The sequence below is a fragment of the Mauremys reevesii genome, linkage group 11 (assembly GCF_016161935.1).
Source record: "Mauremys reevesii isolate NIE-2019 linkage group 11, ASM1616193v1, whole genome shotgun sequence".
NCBI lineage: Eukaryota > Metazoa > Chordata > Testudines > Geoemydidae > Mauremys > Mauremys reevesii.
Genome location: NC_052633.1, coordinates 68,569,160 through 68,586,986, shown reverse-complemented (window position 1 = coordinate 68,586,986; position 17,827 = coordinate 68,569,160). Strand labels below are relative to the sequence as shown.

The 17,827-nt window shown below is 41.1% G+C and overlaps 1 protein-coding gene across 24 annotated transcripts in view; it reads left to right on the top strand.

The window, feature by feature from the left end:
* Positions 1-17,827, top strand: part of GLI2 (GLI family zinc finger 2) — a 396,028-nt gene that overhangs the window by 175,863 nt on the left and 202,338 nt on the right. Inside the window, exon 1 of one of the 24 annotated variants that reach the window (XM_039494653.1) lies at positions 17,421-17,688. The exons of the other annotated variants lie outside the window; for them this stretch is intronic. The gene's annotated coding sequence lies outside the window, so the exon portion shown is untranslated. Of the gene's footprint in view, positions 1-17,420; positions 17,689-17,827 lie in introns of those variants that run through there. 24 annotated transcript variants of the gene reach the window in all.

The window sequence follows — 17,827 nt, the reverse complement described above, 5'->3', positions numbered from 1 at the left end:
AATTAATCTGTAGACGAAAGGAAATGTTTTCATGACAGCTAAATGAAGACCAAATAATGTGATGTGATGAAAGATATGCTCAGCAGTCTGATTCAGAACCAGAAGTTTATGTGCATTTTGCTTTAAGGTGAGCTGAAAAGCATTTTACAGAAAAACTACTTTAAGCATCCAAGTCAGTAACAAACTAACAACATATAGATGAAAAATTGCAAATAATTGCATATTAAAAGATAGATATGGTCAGAAAAGTGAGCATAGCATTTAAAAATGACACTTTCTTATTCACCTTATTTGTTTTGTGAAGATCTTTATGGAACAAAAATACATGAAAATTGTATATAAATTGTATATACATATATGGGCATATGTTTTACATATTGGACTTATAAGAACATAGGTTAGTTCAGGCCCTGAACAAACCATCTGAGCTTCAGGGTTTAGTTTTGTTAAATTCAGGTGGGAAACATGTAATAACTTAAAATATATTTGTAGATTAACTTCTGGAGAGGTGGTTTCTTTACGTAGTCCGTTTTATGGAGAAGTTGATCATTGCTATAAGGAGCTAAAACTGTAATATATTTCTAACTCACGTTTCAGCTTGTTCATCATCAGCTGCGCCTTCCATGCAGGTTCTGTCATGTTGTTTCATTTGGAGCTAACACTAAATTGTTATCGAGGAGACCTCTGTATAGCCATGGTGGAAGATCAAGCAGTTCCTTTGTTATGGGTGGCTATGGCCATTGGAGTAGCCACCACTGATTGTAGGTTCCATTTATGTGCAAACTTGCTAACATTTAAACATTTCAACGATTGGCACAAAGCCCTTAGCTAACAGCCCAGTTAGGGGCCTGATCCTGCAAAGTGCTGACCAGCTTCAATACCCATTCACTTCATTAGCCCATTGTGAATCCAGGAGGAGATGTAGGGCCTGGATCCTGAAAGGCATTCAACTACAGCTGGTAATATGGAGAAATTAGATCCATAAAACTTTTGTGTGTGTGGTTTTTATTGTTTTTTTCCTTCATGTTTTAACCCTAATTTATGAAATTTGCATAGAGATCAGAAATCAGCTTTGTCTGTGTTTAACCCTAAAACTACATCCCTTGTATATAACTACTATGAAAATGTCCCCTTTCCATATATTGTAATTCACATATGTAATACCTATTAGTGCCATATAACAGCGAGATTTTATTATTATTATTCTATTAGCTCCATGTTTACAACAGATACATCCTTCCAGCTTGGTATTTTTTATTTTATTGGGGGGGAAAAGATTTTTTACTGAAGTTGTGCAGAGCCTGTGTAGCTATGGAAGAGCAAGTTGGATTCTATTCTGCCATGTGCATCATCAACAAAATTATTAGATACTGTACATTCACATCTTAATTACTCTTGATGTGTCAGACTCTGAAACAACACAGCTTAATTTTCGAGTGTGGCTCTGGCAATTTTGGGAAGGAGGAAATCTTTTGATTCGTAAGTTAAAAAAAATTTCGCCTGAAAATCATTCTGAAAATAAATATGGAGTCCAACACTGCCATTTTTCAGAGCCCCTTTTCTAGTTTCTATCCATGCTTTAGAACAAAGTATTTGATTTCTAGTTTCTCCTTTATTTACTTGCCAAGATCTGAGTTCAAGATTTTGTATTTTCCCTGCAAGATTCTTTTCTCCTGACCCACCTAAAGCAATGCATCATTCTGCTTTGTGTGCTTGTGATGTTTACTATTTATTCCACTAAGTATACAGTAATGAATTTGAATCTTGATATTTGAATGGTGGATAAATAGATATTTGAAAAAAAAATCTAATCAAAGATGTAGGCCAAGATTTTCAAAAGGCACTAGTGATTTTACATGCCTAAATTATTGGGTATCAAACTTGAGACACCTTAAATAACAGATGATAGATGCTCAGCACTTTCTGAAATCAAGCTCCTTTAAGATGTCACAGTATTGTTACCAATTACTGTTACAGTATTACTAATACTGGCCATAATTATTTATCACATTTCAATCTATTGCAGACTATTAGGGAAAATTTTCAAAGGCAATGGAGCACCCACTTCCATCTGAATGTCAGTTGGAGTTGGGTAATAGAGCGCCAACTTGTGCCTTTGAAAATCTCCCCCTCTCCCCCCGCCCATGTAATTTGGGATTCTAGAAAGACTTTAGACTCTAATTGGAAAAATTTTCCAGCTTCTCTTTTAAGGAAGGCCATTCCACGACCCATTCACATTTTAGGTGTTTCCTGGGAGTTGACTGAAACTGGTATACTTGAGAGAAAAAAACTACAACTTCAGGACACAGTGATTAGATGAAAAGATGCATCTGTGATCTCCTCTGTGGAAAGCAGTTTATTGTATTCCTATTTGCAGTTTGGGTGGTTTAAGCAGTCTGATATTACTCAGCTGTTTTGTGAATGAAACTGATGAGTTATTTGACTGAACAGCAGCTTCCTTGATTCTGTTCTCTTTCTCTCCCAACCCTCTCCATTTCTAGTGCATTTCTTCTGTAGGCAGCAATATAAGCTCAGGCTGCTTTTTTATTTCCATTAGTTTTACCCTGCTGTGACTGAATCTGTTCAATTAAATTTTAATTGAGATGCACGCTGCTTAAACGGACACAAGACAGCTACAGCTATTGCTAATTAATTTTCTTCCAAAATGACAACATTTAATAATTATATTCCATGTCACTTACATTATTTATACAAGTTTTAACTCTGGGAATTTTTTTTAAAGGCATGTCAGCTGTGAAAGTGCTCGCTATGTTAATTTCCTGTAAGGCAATTGTGATTAAGTCAAAAAGTGATAGGATATAGTTAGTGCACTTAGTAAATTAGCAGGTAGCTCTGTAAGTTTCAAGAAAGGTTGAGACATTTATATGAATAGGGAATAGTATTTCTGGTTATACTATACAAATTCTGAGGTGGTTTTATAATAATGCTTTGCACTTCTATGGCATCTTTCATCCAAGGATCTCAAAGCATTTACCAATATGAATGAATAAGCTGAGCACCTCATGAAATAGAAGAGTAGTGTTACCCCTCATTTCAAACTTTGTGCTGCATGGCACACGCTGATCAACAACTGGGGGTCAGAAAGAGACACCCATCCTATTAACATTGTTGGTCTCTGTGATTTTAGCCTGGTATCACACAATTAGGTCCACAAAAGTAGCTTTACTCTGAAGCATCCACTATTGGCCACAGTCACACAGGATGCTGGATGAGTTGAACCACTGAACTATTCCAGTGTGGCAATTCCTATATAGCGTACATATGGTGAAGCTGTTTTTCTGGGTACATGGAGTCAATGTGTGGCATTGTGCCCCAACATTCATCCATATTCATTGCAGTTCAGGACTGGAGGTTCCATTCTAACATTTGGCTCCTATGATAATACATAAATTGTAATGGGTTTCACTGCAGAGATCTTTGAAACATGAGCTGCTTGGATCTGCACCTGTTTGTTTGAGGGTAGTTAATATGTACAACAAGGCACTACTTGGGGTAATTATATGACAAGGTGCTGCTTAGGGTAATTGAAATAATTAATTTATATTGACAGCTGTAAAGGTTTGGAAAGATAGCTTCTACAGGAGAGAAAAATGAGCATTTTAAAAGAGGCCATTAGCTATCTAGTACTACCAGGTTTTGGCCAGGAGGTATTTTTCTCTTAGGGCTTGATTACTCTGAAGAGGAGCTTGATCTGGCAAAACAAGCAAGTGTTAACCACTTTCTGGAGACTTCAGCCAAGTATAATCCTCCAAAGCATTCATGGGACTGGCAGTCTCAAAAATATGATCACAAACCTAAGAGGTAGAAAGGAGCTAATAGTCCCTCATTCTTCAAGGCCAGGTTAGAGTCTATTGTGATAAAAGTTGTAACTTATAGCTATGTATCTTGGATACTTATGTGGCTCCTACTACCTCACAAGCTTTGATGTATTTAGTCTGACGCCATATCTTTGAGGTAGGATAGTGTTATTACCCTCATTTTACAGGCAGCTGTAAAGAGTTGTGGACTAGAACCCACATCTGTGGAGTCTGGGATAGTTGATATTTCTATAGTGCCACCTGGAGACCATGCAGAGGCATACTCATGAAGAACTATGGGAGAGTAAGCTCAGTGGGTGTGCTTCCCAAGAAACCCAGAGTGATGGTACCCTGCAGCCCTCTGATTGGCCAAGTCCCCTATTTAACCCCAGGGATAGTCTCAGGAAGTTGTCTGGCAATCACACAGACTTTGGCCTTCTTGATCTTCAGCCTCTGACCCCACTTCCTGCCTCTCAGTTCTAATCTGGTACTGCCTCTGATCTCAGGTCTTTGATCCCGGCTGACTCTAACCCTGGCTCTTGCTTATGGAACCTGGTTCCTCCAGCTCCTGACCATTGCCTACCATCTCCTAGTGGGCAGACCTCAATCCAGCTGTGAGCACTAGGCCAGACTGCCTACGTCGTGGTCCATTACAGTAGGGACCTGAGGCCCAGACAATCTAAGTGATTTGTTCAAGGTTATAAAGGAAATCTATGACAGAGCAGGGAATTGAACCTAAGTGTCCCAAATCTTAGCTTAGTAACTAACCACTGGACCATCCAGATATGAAACCAACTCTAAAAAAGGCCAAGAAGAAACATGCCACCAAATGTAACAGTAAAAGTTTGACCTAAAGTTTCCCAGCTGTAGTATTCAGAATTCCTCTGGATGTTCTGGCTCTGTATTGTGCCTTCTGTGCTTGTCGTATGATCTTCCAATAATGGCTGAGCTTACAAGTCTGTTTTCACTACCTAATTATAGTGAAGAGAATTAATGGCTTCCTATCAAGTTATAAATTTATTAATTAAAATCCCCTAAAACATTTTTTTCTCTGATTATAAAAATGGACAAGGAAATTAGATTATTTTTTTAAATTGCCCTCTGCTGTTCACTTGACTGTATCTTTCTTGGATGAGACAACAAGAAAATAGAATTGTTGGTTTCATTTATTTCTACTTGGTTTCTTGGTTTCAGCTTCTTGTTCATTGTTACAGGGCTGTAGTGGTGGATTCCACTGGAAAAATGTCTTTTGTTTTTCAGTTTAATGGAAACATTTTGATCCTTTCTTTTATTGTTTTCCTTGGGGGGTTGGTCTGAATCTCAGTCTCCTTATATCATCATTTTGCCATTAATTTTTTATTGGGGCTTGGTGTCTGTTGACAACACAGGGCATTCATGTCCAAGTCTTTTGGGCCAGCGTGGAGACAATGTGCTAAGTCCCTGAGGTGGGACAAGAATGTATTCTGTAGCTCTTCGGTCTCCTTCCCACCACATTGGCCTCCATAGAATCAGAGGGTCACTGCAGTAACTGTCAAGGGAAGTATCCTGGCTGGAACATTCCCCTGCCCCCATAGATATTTTCACTGAGGTGGACCACAGGCCTTCTACATATTGTAGGTTTGCATCGTCCCTGGGCTACGTAGGATCTCCAATAAAGTATGATACTGGTGTTACTAAGGAAATAGCCCCGCACTGAATTGCATCTTTAACTGCCATTGGTTCACTGGAGCAATGGCCTTGCAAAGGTGACCTACCTGCTACATGGGAAGGTGGTAAAAGCGCTTTATCCAAGTCACATAGTGTAAAGTCTCATGGCCCCATTTACATCAGTGGAGCTATGACACTTTCCATCAGCTGAGGATCTTCCCCTTGGGGTTCATGTGACAGCAACAAAACAGTTAACTGATTGTGTATACAACAGACTCTAAAAGCTCCCTCTGTCACATCAGTAAGAGATGCTCAAACTCACTAACTCTCCTTAAAAATCCCAGTGAGATGTATTGATGAAAAGTCAACCCTGTGCGTGCCTCCTGGTTCCTTTTCTCTGAAGCAGCAGAGGTGCTGTCTGCTTGCCTGGATGTTTTCATTTTAAAAAGAGCCAGGTTTTGAATTACCGTTGTACCAAAGCAAGAGTCCTGCTCTAGAAAATGTCTACTCTGCAGTGCTGCTAATGATTTAGAAATGATCACCAAATGGATTCCAGACAAATTTTGTTTTAAAAAGAATGTAGTCTCCATGGCTCTGTTATTCCAGGTTTCCAGCTGGGCTAACTCTTTATGGGCGGGCAGTAAATTCCTGAAAATTTAGGATTGCAATAGAAATATTGACAGACCCTTATCTCCAGAACAGCGGATGAGGTGAACTGACTCAGTTGTAATGCATGAAGGTGTCAACTAAATTCTCAAGACCCAAAATGTGGAACAAAGTGCAAGAGAAAAATTGTAGTTGACAGGAAATAGAGGCTTGTGAGCAGAAATTGTGAGGTAATCCATATTTGCTCACTCAATCCTCCATATTTGTGTTTGTATGTGCCCCCCACAACTTTAAAAATTTGAACCAAAATGAAGGACTCTGATTGGAAACTTTGAATGATGTGAGTTTAATTTCTTTAGAAAAGATAAACTTTCTTTAACCTCTGTTTCAACCAAGCACTCAGATGTTACAGCAATGAGGGCCATTTAAGTAGCTAGATAGGTGATTCAACATTTCTGGTGTATAATTCAAAGTAAAACTACACAATGATACCAAGTCTGTGTATGAAGGAGCTGTTTGATGTTATGATGAATGGATACCCTATTGGACGATGTCTCTCTTGTTCAAGAAAAATACAATGCAATGAGCAAGATGTTCAAATGAATACAATTATTGCTACCAACACTGGGACAGTGGATGCAACCCCTGCCTCCTCTCTTCTTCCCCCCCCCCCCCATGTTCACTGCTACAATGGTGTAAATGAGAAGTAAGTCCTCTGATATCAGTAGTTTCACTGGGGGAAACCAGCATGAAAGAGATTAGGATCAGACCCCAGACCTGTAATCTGTGTATCTTCCAGTGAGGAGAACAACAGAGATTACAACATATTTAGGCCCTGATTCAGGAAAGCAATTAAGCATTTGCTGAAGTCTCATTAAAGCCATTGGGACTTAAGTATGGGTTTAATATTGTTGTTGTTTATTTGTATTACTGTAGCACTTAGAAGCCCTAACACGGACCAGGCCACCGCTGTGCTAGGTGCTGTACAATCACAGAACAAAAAGACACCAGTCTCCGGAAAACTTACAATCTAAAACAAGAGGCAGCAGATGGATACAGAGAGACAGACAAGGAAGTACAGGGATACAATGTGACAACAGTAGTCAACATGATAGGCTGTGGTCTCAGCACACCAGCAGCCTAACCACTGTCAAGATTTTGTGTAGGCAACATGGCAAAGGAGAGTCTTAAGAAGGGTTGTGAAGGAGTACAAAGAGAGAGCTTTGTAGATCTTTATGGGGAGTGAGTGCCTCCCAAGTGTGAGGGAAAGCATGGGAGAAAGCACAGGTGCTTGTTTGAAAATGTAGTAAGTGGGTGATGAAGACTGATGCCATGGGTCAGTCAGAGGTGAGAGTTGAATAAAAGGTAGGGTGGGAATAGGCCACAAAGAGCTTTGAAAGTGTGTTAGCTTATGTTTGGTATAGAGATGCAAAGAGAGGGGTGACATGGTCAAAGTGACAGGCTAAGAGTATGATCTTTATAGTGACTTTCTGAATGGATATCAGCAAGGCCAGATTGCATTTGTCAAGGCCAGATTTTGCAGTAACTGAGAGGAGAGATGATGGGAGCCTTGACAAGAGATTTAGCTGTGTGGATTCATAGGAAAGGCCGTATCTTAGTGATGCTATGCAGAAAGAATTGGTGGGATTTAGACATAGTCTGGATATGAGGACCTAGAGTGATCTGAGTTGAAAATGATGTCCAGGTTACGGGCCTGAGTGACAGGCAGGATCATGGTGTTGCCCACTGTGATTGAGAAAGGAGGTAGTGTGGAAGATTAAGAGTTCTGTTTTAGCCATATTGAGGTTGAGCTGATAGCTGGACATCCATGAGAAGATGTCAGAGAGAGAGAGAGAGAGGCAAAGATTTTAGTTTGGACAGAAGGAGACAGGTCTGGGGCAGAGAGGTAGAATTTTCAGTAATCAGCACAGAGATGGTAGTTGAATTTCTGTTTGCAGATGAGAAGAGATGGGAACCAGTGACAGAGCCCTAAGGAAGCCCCACAGAAAGTTGGAGGTGGAGCATGGGAGGAGGAGGCTCCTCTGAAGAAAATGCTGAAGGAGCTGTTAGAGACTTAGGAGGAGAATGAGGAGAGGACAGAGTCACAGAAGCCAAGGAAGGACAAGATTTCAAGAGGAAGAGTCTGATTCATGTTGAAGGCACCTGACAGGTCAAGAAGGACAAAGAAAGAGAACTGGTTCTGATCTTTGGCTAGGAAGAGGTCATTAGAGACTGTGGCAAGAGCCATTTCGGTGGAATGCAAGGGGGGTGTCCAGCTTTTCTAAATAGACCCTAACCTGTTCTTTAACCACTGAGGGCTGCTCACTTTCTCCCATACTATGCTGCTCAGTGCAGCAATCTGGGAGCTGACCTTGTCTGAGAAGACCAACGCAAAAAAAGCATTGAGTACTTCAGCTTTTTCCCCATCATCTGTCACTAGGTTGCCTCCCCTATTCAATAAGGGTCCCACACTTTCCCTGACCTTTTTGTTGCTAACATACCTGTAGAAACCCTTCTTGTTACCCTTCACATCCCTTGCTAACTGCAACTCCAATTGTGCTTTGGCCTTCCTGATTACACCCCTGCATGTTCGAGCAATATTTTTATACTCCTCCCTAGTCATCTGTCCAAGTTTCCACTTCTTGTAAGCTTCCTTTTTGTGTTTAAGCTCACTGAAGATTTCTCTGTTAAGCCAAGCTTGTTGCCTGCCATATTTGCTATTCTTTCTACACATCAGGATGGTTTGTTCCCGCGCCCTCAATAAGGCGTCTTTAAAATACAGCCATCTCTCCTGGACTCCTTTCCTCCTCATATTAGCCTCCCAGGGGATCCTGCCCACCAGTTCCCTGAGGGAGTCAAAGTCTGCTTTTCTGACATCCAGGGTCCATATTCTTCTGCTCCCTTTTCTTCCTTTTGTCAGGATCCTGTACTCCAGGATCCTGACAAAATCCTGACAGTTGTTGAAGCGGAAGATGGAAAGCAGGGTGAACCAAGGGGAGGGGGGAAAGGTCACACCATATTTTGTCAATTTTCTCTTGGAAGAAACAGGCCGAGGGAGAAGGTGAGGCAGGAAGAGGGGGAGGGCTTGCAGAGTAAATAAAAGGTGGCAAACGGCAGCAGGGAATAAGTTTTAGAAGTATAATTGTTTAGCAAGGAAGATGGTGAAACTGAAGGAAGAGAGAACACATTTGTAGTGGAAGAAATCAGCCATGTGCTTAAGTCCCATTGGCTTCAATGAGACTTTAGTAAGTGCTTTCCTGATTAGGGATACTTTCTCAGACTATAAGTTTCTCAAAGCAGCAAAGTTTGTCCTTTCTTTAACTCACTTGCACACCAATGGTTCTGTATAAATAAGAAAACAAACTATAGCTGAACTGTCCAGTAACTGATGCTGTTTATTCTATAATTTATTTGAGGAGGGCTAACATATTTTTTCTTTCCCTTATCCGATAACTGAGAACTGAAATTAAAATAGCTATAGTGTACAATAGTAACTCTTTACTAGTTATTATTTTTTTTATTGTAGTTGTACCCAAAGCCCCAATCAGTATCAAGGCCCCTTTAAGCTAAGCAGTATATTTAAAAAAAAAAAAAAAAAAAACCAGACAGAGATTTGATCCTTGTCTTGAAGAGTTTATACTTATTTTCTTGCCTTAAATTAGATTGTAGCAAAGAATAGAAGGGAATGGAGGAGGGTAATGCTCATAAGATCAACTGGGTTTCAACAGTCTAAATCCTTTCAAGAGGCTGGATTTTGTTAACTGTACCAGTAAATTGATAAATATCAGCATTCTGCTATCCCAGTAGTGTCTGCTATCCAGCTACCCCAAATAGTAGCACAGTGTGGCTGCTGTTCATCATAGTCTGTTCCTTAATCCCACAAAGTCCTGGCACGACTGTGGCTTCTGAATAATAATTGGGTTACAGCAAGAGAGAATCCACCACTAACTGAATTGCTGAGTTCCTGGCCCAGTTACCACAAAGTACAGTTCTTCTACTTGAATAAGTTAAAATGTCCAGATGTTACATTCTTAAACAGTATGGTTCGTAAACTACTCCGCCCAGCCATAGCAACTTGTTGTCATTTGGTAAAAGCATAGTGGAGAGTTTTTTGTTTGTTTGTTTGTTTTTGTTCCAGTGAGTTTTGTGCACAAGAAAATTGCTGGCTTCTCAGCCCTATTGCATTTCATCTGGAGAACAGATCCAGCATGGCAGCAAAAGGAGAAGCTTCCCCACAATGACATCCCACTGTCCCTCAAGTCTGATATGGAAAGATCACCTCTAAGGCCTGGTCTACACTGGGGCGGGGGGGTGAACTAAGGTACGCAAGTTCAGCTACGCGAATAGTGTAGCTGAACTCGAACTACCTTAGTTCGAAGTACTCACCCGTCCAGACGCCGCGGGATCGAAGTCCGCGGCTCCCCCGTCGAGCACGTTCGGAGTTCGAGCACGTTCAGAGTTCGATATATCGCGTCTAGCTGAGATGCGATATATCGAACTCCGAGAAGTCGAAGGCTACCCGCCGACCCGGGCGGGTAGTATAGACGTAGCCTAAGGGTGAAGTTCTTTTTCCTTGGTCTCTCTATTGAGAGAATAAATCAGTGAAGGTGATATTTTTGTGGTGCTAGCAACTGCCCACTAGACCAAGATACCAAGTCAGTTCTTGCATGAGACCAGGCAGCAATCACATCCTTTTGGTGGACAGTTTTCTGTCTTAGTCATCTAATCACTTGTAGCAAAATAGACATAACTACATGGTAAAGGAATGCGTAGTCAACAAAAGCACCGTTGGCAGAGCATAAACACATTGCAGTTTATCAGCATTCTGGGAGATGTTTATTACTCAAGTCTTACTAAGCAGTTATCACTAACAAAATAGAGAAGTTGAAAGGTAGATGTTTTAGTTATCAGGAGAGAAAGGAAGAGGTTTTCATTGAAAAACCAGAAAGTTTTCATTCGCTGAAAATGGAAAACTTTGTAGGTTTTCAATGAAAACTCAGAAATTTTTTACACAGACACAATTCTTTTGTGAAAATGTCTATTTTGTCTAAAAGCCATTTTCTGATGGGGAAAAAAACCCTTCAGTTAGAATTTTTTGATGAGGTCTAATGGCAATATATCAATTCCAAGCAATGTTGCTTATCAGGCAATATACTCCCCTGTATTTTCACAGCATATTAACCCAGATTCTTAATGCAATAGCATCTTGACTATCTCTGCATGACAGTTCTTTGCTTGTTGGAATTTTGTATGGTAAAAATCTCTCATGATTAGACTAGGCTTTGAAAGTACAAGTACAACTTTGTTTTCCTTTTCCACTGCAAACTGCTCTTCCCCCAGCCCCACTATCCTCTTGACTCTTCTGAAGTAGGAAACAAAGACAACTTCTAAAAGAGAAGAGAAAGTTGCATACTGCTGCATGCATGTTTCAGCATGGACCGTGTGCTTAATCTGTGTCTGACTCTGGGCTTTCATGTCTGCTCATATGTTTTGATGATGTATTGTTATAGTTTTAACCCAGCATGTGAATGATAATTTCTGTTCAAGGCTCTAAGACTATGCTGGTGTCTTGCCACAGCAATTAGCTGACTCAAAAATGTACATGAAATCGGGAAACAGATCCAAGATCCTTTCTTTAAGAAGAATTAGAAAACCAAAATAGCTTACAAATAAATAAGTTACAAAATTAAAGTGAATTTAATACTCATGGAAAATACTGAATTGGCATTTTTTATGCTGAATCCACTGAATGGGTACAGTACAGGTTCTTCTAGTACTACTTCCTGTCCACCAATATACCTCAAGCATGACCTGGAATTGACCAGTTCTAGGAAGAGAGAAAGTAGTTCACTGCCCATGGCCCATTTAGTCTTTGGCTTCTGCAGAGACTGCCAACAGGTAGGCCCATTAGGGCTAATTGTGATGGTTATGTATGTGATGCAGTCAGCTCATTAGTTATGGGCCTCCAGTTGGTAATAACTTCTGATCACTGCCACCAACCCAATCTGCATTTAAACTGTTGGCCTCATCCCATGTAAATTAAATATTGTATCTTCTGTAAGAATGGTAGAACAATTGAGGTTCATTCCTTGTACAACGTCAATCATTCTTCCTTTTCCTTTTCCTTTTTCTCTGAATGGAACCTTATAAATAGTCAGATTGTTTGCATCATTTGAGCCCTGCCATTCTCTAAACCATTACAAATAGATGATAGAGTGTACTAGGGGGTTGCATGATCTGTAGTGTCTGTAGTCTGAGCATATTGCACACACCAGGGGCCCCTTGCATCCCTCCATTCCCAGCTCACAAGCATTCCTTATTTTACCCTGACGTCCCCCTTGATTTCAGGGACTCCCTGCATCTCCCCACATCTTCTCTCCTCCCAGGTGCTCTGTGTGTCCTCCTTCCTCCATACCACTGTGCCCCATTTACCCATTGCAGGGGCCCTTCCCCCAAATAGCTGCGTGTCTCATTCCCCACTCTGCCACACGCCAGGGGTTCTGTGTGCCCCCACCAACAATCTTTCCTTCTGCTGGATCGCTGCCTCCCCACCAGGATCCCTGCTCTCTCCTCCCCGTCTTGCTTCTTCCCTTATCAATAGTACTCTAACTTCCCTGTTGTTGTGCAACTATTTACTGAGATGCTGCAACTGCAGCTATCATTCCAGCCATGTGCATACAGCCTGACTTCCTGGTGCTTCTCTACTGCAACCTGTGCTGTTCACTCCAAGTATGCTTGCTGGTAATACAAATAAGTAGTTAATAATAATACACTGAGAAACTTCACTTCTCTTTAAAATCAAAGTGAAATGAGGATTCTCAGCAACAAGCTGAATCTAGCCCTGGTTGAGGATTTTGGTCTGGAATAAAGCAAATATGAAGTTCTAAATAGTGTACAGTGGAGCAGGAATAGAGCAGGTCATCTTCAACGTAAGGTTCCTTTCTCCTGTAAGGTACATGCAGTAGAGAGTGAGTGCTCTCATATACATTGAAGTCATGGTGAAGACCTTACAAGATGCACATTTGAGTCATTTCTAAGGGCAGAGTAGTTGAAAATGAATTGGCTTGACTGGGAACCAGTCATCCAAAGGACTTCACAAGTGATTAATCATGACTTCTTATTTATGCTGCTGTTACGTTTGACTGATATTTTATAAACATTTTTAGATCCTTAAGTGATAAACTGCATGTTTGAGTAGTCCATACATTTACTTCTGGCATGTGGAGAGAAATAACTTTATTAATCTGAGGCTGCTGTTGATAGAAGGGGGCTCAAATTCTGCTCTGTTGTAAAGCTGAGGGCTTCACTGAAATAATTGCTATCGCAGCTGGGTAACCCAGAACAGAAGACTGAAAAGGATCACAACAACCACTGTATTGAGTCAATGTTCAAACACTTGGCTCAAACTGTATTTCATAACTGATTGCAAGCAAAGGGCTTTTTCTGTGTTACACAGCCCACTACTAAAGAACAGCCTCTGAAAATATCCCTCTGTTCATGCAAATGAAGATGGTATAAGGTGAAACAGGTTTTAATTTTTAAGCTAATTCATTTAATTGTGTATTTCATCATTTTAATTTTGTATAAGAGAATTAGATTTTAAATGAAAGAGAGAATAGAGTTCTATAAATATCTTGAGATCTTTGAAAAAGAAGCAGAGCTGTACCTGAAGGCCTATTTAGGAAGCCTTTCTCCCAATGTTATGTTGGCAGCAGGGGCGGCTCCAGGCACCAGCACGCCAAGCGCATTCCTGGGGCGGCAAGCCACGGGGGGCGCTCTGCCGGTCGCCACGAAGGCGGCAGGCAGGCTGCCTTCGGCGGCATGCCTGCGGAGGGTCCGCTGGTCCTGCGGCTTCGGCGGACCTCCTGCAGGCATGCCGCCGAATCCGCGGGACCAGGGACCTGCTGCATGCAAGCCTCCGAAGGCAGCCTGTCTGCCGTGCTTGGGGTGGCAAAATACCTAGAGCCGCCCCAGGTTGGCAGATTGGTTCTTGATCTCTCAAATGCAATTCATTGGCCCTACTGTGTTCTTTATGGAACAGACCCATCTCTGAGATTTATTGTTGTCTGCTGCCTTACCACAGTAAGCCTGAAAATCATAGAAAATTAAGTAGACTTGGTAATTGTTTTTCACTGAAAATTTTAGATTCTGTCCATTAGATTCTAGATTCTCTACATTCTTGTTTTTTTTAATGAAAAACCCAGAAATGTTCAAACTTAACCAAAACTTTCCTAATAAAATAAAATAAAATGGAATCTGATGAGCATCTGTTTATTTGCAGTCTAGCTGGGAGTTAGCTTCAGGCTGGTGGCCCTAGAAGAAGATGGGTGTTTTGGAAGAGCACTTGTGACCATTCCTCATACACTTAACAGGAAGGATTGTTTTATTAGGAAAGTTTTATGGCTTCTGTTTTTGCTCAAAGGCAAATGTGGCTTTGTTGTTTTTAATTCTGTTGGGATTTCTCCCTCTTAATATACAATGCAGCTGTTAAAATAGTTGGGGTTGTCTAGGGCAAATCCCATAGCACTTTCCTTTCGGCTCTCACTTACCTGCCTTTTTAATGCCACCGCAGAATCATATTACAGGGGATATGAACAGTGCTTGGTATTAGTGTCAAAATCAATTACCTAACCCTCTGCCTGTAGAGAAGGCTGCGAACTTAAAGAACAAACGAAGTAATCCATTTTGGATTTCTAATTCTGAGTAATGACTGAGGGCGCAGGTTGGTGTTTGAATAAATGCACAGGGTTTTTCTCTGTATAACTCCTATATGCATGCTCTTTATCTGTAAAAAGTAGGATCCCTGTGAAACCCTTTTTCCTGCCAAATGGCTTGCAGTTAGGGTTAATTTGTCTCTGAATTCATGAATTCTGTGTGGCACAGAGCAGTGGAAAAAAGTTTAGCACTGAGCAGAGAGCAAAAGATCTATTGCTTAAAAAATATAAATGTAGGTCTCATGAATAGGGTCGGACTGACAGCCCTAGAAAATAGCCTTTATATCTCCTTATACTCAAAAGTATACTACTTTCTGTAGCCTCTTCCTTCTGGGGATCTCAAAGCACTTTGCAAACATGACAAAATTAAGTCTCATAGAACTTCAGTGAGGTAGATAAGTATGGTGTCTCCATTTCACAGATGTGGAAACTGAAGAATAGAGAGGTGAAGTCACAGGAAATCTGTGGCAGAGTCAAGAAGAGAACCTTGCTATCTGGAGTCCCAGGTCTGTACGTTAACCACAAGGCCATGCTGCCTCCAGAATTCATATTGGATGGTGGTGGGAGTGGAAGCTTTCCTCACACTGCCTGACCATTCAACCCCATCTAAAGGTCAGAGAATAATTCAGTTGATCTGCCTATTTATTCCCTGGCTACTCTGCTGAGACTGTCAGCAAGGGTGCCAGTTACTGCTTATGTGATGGGGACACCTATTTGGTAGGAAAAATCTGAAACCCACCTACCCACTCACATTGGCTCCTGAATGACTATCAGATGGTCATTACCACCCTGGAGAATCAGTGACCAAGAGGTAAAAGGCCCCATATCCTATTTCCAATTCTCTCAGCCACCCAGTACCCTTAACAAAGCAAAAATAATTATAGACTTATTTCCACTAAATCCCTTAAATCCCATAAGATTAGAATCGTTGCATTCTATTTTTTTCTAATCTCGTGGTTGAGAAGGATTTACCTGTTCTAATGCAACCATTTATTATAATCACTTGGTGATTTTTTTATTCATATTTAACATAAAAACAGAGATTCAAATACCCAGAGCAATAACTGAGGGCCATATTTTCAAAAGCAACCTGTGATTTTGGAGGCCTCCATTTTTGGGGTGCCCAAATGTAGATACCTTTTAAAGAGGCCTGATTTGCAGAGGGTAGGCGCTTAGAGCCAGATTTGTAAGACAGTTAGGTCTCTAACTCCCATTGATTTAAATGGGAGTTAGATGCTTAAATACCTTTACAATTCTGGCCCTTAGCACTTTCTGAAAAGCAGGCTGCTTCACAGTGTCTCAGGCTGGGCACCCCACTGCTGAGGCACCCCAAATTACTAGTCACTGTTGAAAATGTAGCCTGAAATGTCTAAATTTTCAAGAGACACTGAAGCAGAGAAGCCTAAGAGCAGTAATATTCTTGATTATTAACTTTACTGCATCTCCAGGACACAGAAATATTCTTGTTAGGGGCAAATTACTTTATCGATGCCGACTGAGATTACAAAAGCACCAAAGGCATTTATGAGCACAAGTCTCATTGAAAGCCAACAGGACTTGTGCTCCTATAACACTTAGCTGTTTTTGAAAATTGGCCCTTCTAAACATAATTTTCAATTCCAGGTGCCTAAAATTAGGCCTCTAAATCTTTAGGCACCTAGGTGAAAGTTGCCCAAGTCTCCCACATCTTCTGTTGCTTTGAGTTGTGGGTACAGTACTTTGGAAAAGCAGGCCACTTATTTAGATGCCTAAAATATGGATCTAGATTACTGATTTGAGGCACCCAAGTTGGAAAACGTTGGCCATAATCTTCACATCTACTGTGGAAATGAGTTCCTTTGCAAGAAGAATATTTTTTGTTTTTTACTAATAATAGTGTTGTGTAACATCCGAAACACAGAGCAACTTTGCAGCTCTGTGGACACAGTAAGCCCTGAGGGGAGAGGAAGGGTCAGGTTTCAAACAAAAGTGGAAAACCTTGAAGGAGGGGCTAAGAAGAAACAGGTGGCAGACTAATAATTTAGCCTCTGATGTTTATTTGCTTAGTGAACAGAAGCCCAGAATGTCAGACATAGGTCAAACACTCCTTCGATTGAGTGTATTTATTTCATACATCATCTGTAACTCAAAGTAATTTCTAGATTAAATTGTTGTAAATCTTGGCCCCAATGAACCTATTCCATGTTTGCCATTGAGCCCAGTGTGTGCGTGGACAGGATTTAAGGGGCCTAGTTAGTGCTGCATAGGTATGTGCGCAGTTCAGATGTGATCGGTCAAGCTTATAATTGTATATCACATCATTTCAAATGTTGGCTTCCATTTTTGCATCTGCAATTTGAGCCTGCAAATCTGCAACTTAGCTGTTCTACTGAATTTAACTGTACGTGCAATTTTTTTGCCAGCAAAACTGTGTCACTCTTACAGAAAAACTCCCAGAAAGCACTTTTGAGTTAAAACAGTAAGCATCCACAAAGTTACACCCTGGTACTGCAAACACATTGGCACAGGGTGACATGGATCCTTTAAGAGGGAAGAGGCCAGTGCTCCTGTGGTAGTCAGCTGATTTCCCCCCACCACTCCAATTTGGGCTTAACAGAGGGCACCTGTGACCTAGAGAGCACAGACTGGAGGTGTGAGGAAAAGGGCAGGTGAAAGCTGCCTGAGGGAGACAGTCTGTTGTGAGGCCCTCTCTGGAAGAGGGAGGAATTGGCTAGGACTAGGAGGCCAGATGTGGGCCTAGGTAGCTAAAAGCCAGTGCTGGGATTCTGAAAAGGGCTGAGTTGTTAGTCTGTGTTTGGGTAGAAGAGTCATGAAGACTAGTCACTCTCAGGTGGCTGGCCTGGAGAGTGGGACTCTGGAATGAGGACAGAAAGGAACAGAGAACCAAGTGCTGGTGGACTCAGGTATGTGACTTGAAAATGATGTCCCTGGAGAGGGGAATGGAAAATCATGGAACTCTTCTAAGTTTTACTGTGGGAATTGGGAGAATAGTTTGTATCATGAGGGTTCTGAAGAGTGTTTCACATGAACATGATAAATTAC